The following is a 2,552-nucleotide window of genomic DNA, read 5'->3' on the forward strand; positions in this document are numbered from 1 at the left end:
GCAACCTACCCTTAAAATTAAGTGTCTAAAAATGTTCTATTCATAAATAAATGTCTAAAGGAACAATATAATCCTTTTTATTCCCTTTTATTGAAAGTAAACAGATAGAGGAGAATGACACATACCACAAGTAAATATTAGGAGGGGAATTAGCTGCTGTTTCCATTTGCAAGCGGAGAAGTACCAGTTGTCACCGGAGAGGCATATAATTATTTCCTCCCTCATTGTGCAAAATATAAAAGGAACCGAAGTTATTAAAAAGGTAAGAGAGTAGGAGAAGAGAGGGGAGGCGCTCCTTTGAAACAGATCATAAATACAAACTTTTGGATAATAAGTGGCTTTCTTCTCAGTCAATAGGAGTTTTGTCTTTTGATTTCTGTAGAAACAAATGCATATTGGCTGAACTTTAGTTATAGGCTTCTCTGGCATACATTCCTTTCAAAACAGCATAGATATTGCTCTCAAAGTTATTCATGGAAGGAGAATTTCCAGAATCTGACACATTGTTTACTTCTTTTATACTGCTGGTGCAAATCATGCAGATCAAACTGCAAAGTGATGGATGTTCTCTGTGGGGGCTGGTTATGCTTCCCCAGAGAAAGGGCATTTGAACACATTTCTAGCCCAGCCTCCTTGGATTGTGTAGATCTGTTGCACAGAAGAAAATAGAGCTCCTTAGTGTACTGCTGTTGCTTATTACCCTTAATATATTATAGTCTGGACTTGGTGGGACAGGTTTTGTACTCAAATTTAGACAAAAATTGCAGTTTTTAGTTCTGTATAACTAAAAGTGTTGTTCTTGGGAGAGGAAAAAAAGGGAGTGCTTCTAAGAAGGAGCAGAGGCTAATGTTACCAAGATCTAGAACTAGTCTCTGCAGATAAAACCAGCTCCTTTGACATGGGGTCACAGGAGGGCTGGTTCTTCATGTTTAAATGATTCTATGAATATCACCTAATGTCTGTAATAGCGACCCATATGCTAAGGATCTCTTGTGGTTTTAACCTTCTTGGAGCCTGATTTTTAAACTATTGCATTTTTTCAGGCTAATTTTTGAGGTGCTCGGTCTGATTTGGAAAGACATGATTGAAGGTTGTCATCTGCTTTCTCATGTTTATTTTCAGTCCATCAAAAGTTCTTCCTCACGAATTTTGTGTTTTCTTTTCATTAGTTCCTTGCAGCATAGATGCTTCTTACTAAGGGAAGGACTGAAGATAGATTTGAACTAAAGCCATGGAATTCTAGAAGGACAGCTGCCAGTCAGAAATATTTGTTGAGGATATCAGGCAAGTGCAGACTTCCTTAGCAGTTAAACTGAGCATAGGTATAAGTGGAATGATGTGGAATTACATATTCCCCATCTGATTCTGAGGATTGCTTAAATGGGCATATAGGAAAACCAGAAACAGAAATGCAAGCACTAGTTATTTCACTTGATACTCTCCTAGTCCTTACAGATACAAAATAGCCAGTTCATGTTTCTTGAAAATTGAGAATTGTCTGGTTTTCAACAACATGAATTGATGTATTACCAAATTATGCAAAGATGTTATTTGTAGACCACAATGAGAACAGCTCTCAAACAATACTGCTTTTCAGTAGTGATAATATCTCAAATATTGTTACCAATTTATTGAGGAATATGAATACTATTCCGTTGTGGTTTTTATCTAGATTTTATACAATGTTTCTTTCAAAGATGCTATTGCTTTTTTTGAGACAAAACTAGCAAAATGATTTTTTCTTTTTGCCTGAATTTCTTTTGGTAAGGGGAATTTGTCACTAGTGGCTCATATGTGAGTTTAGGTATGTAGTCTTAAAAAAAAAAAAAATTGAAAATTGTATTTTGTGTTGGAGGCTATATCAGAAAATAAATTACTGAAACTTCTATAATTGTGCTGTGTAAGTGACCCATGATGTGACACTTGTCTGCTGAGATCTTTCTGTGATGCAGATGGAGTTTAAGTCTGAGATGCAGCTGCCTAATGCTGTCATCTTCTCTCTTGTGTACATGTTCTGGAGCCCAGGTGGAAATGCTCTTCAGAGCTGCAGCTGGAAGGAGTACTTTCCCTACAGATCTTTCAGTGGTGGTCCTACCACTGGAGACTCACTTAGTTAACTAATAGAATCCCACCTGTACATGATTGAGCACCAAACAGTTTTTCTAGATTTGTGCTACATTCAAGCAAAAATTTGTCGTTGGATGAATTAGAATGTTTTTGTTGCTGTTCCAAGCACTGATTTTCACTGTTCTTCCCCGAGCCTTGATGATGGCAAAGCAAACTCTGTTGTGTTCGTTTCTGTAAATCAAGTACATGATATTCCTCAGACAAACAAGGTCTTAGTGTTATGCTTGGAAACAGACAAACAAAAATTGTAGTCAAGGTTACTTTTTGTTTTTCAATGATGGACAAAAGAAGACACCACAAGATGTCACTCTATCCTAAGAAGCTGGGAAGCATTCTCCCCTTGACAGCGATCCTCTGGCACTGCTGGAAAGCCGAAGAGCCTGAATGGTGCTCAAGCGTGTGTAGGTCTTGGGAAAATCAAGGAG

This window comes from Athene cunicularia (genome assembly GCF_003259725.1).
Source record: "Athene cunicularia isolate RWA chromosome 9 unlocalized genomic scaffold, athCun1 chr9_part1, whole genome shotgun sequence".
Classification (NCBI taxonomy): domain Eukaryota; kingdom Metazoa; phylum Chordata; class Aves; order Strigiformes; family Strigidae; genus Athene; species Athene cunicularia.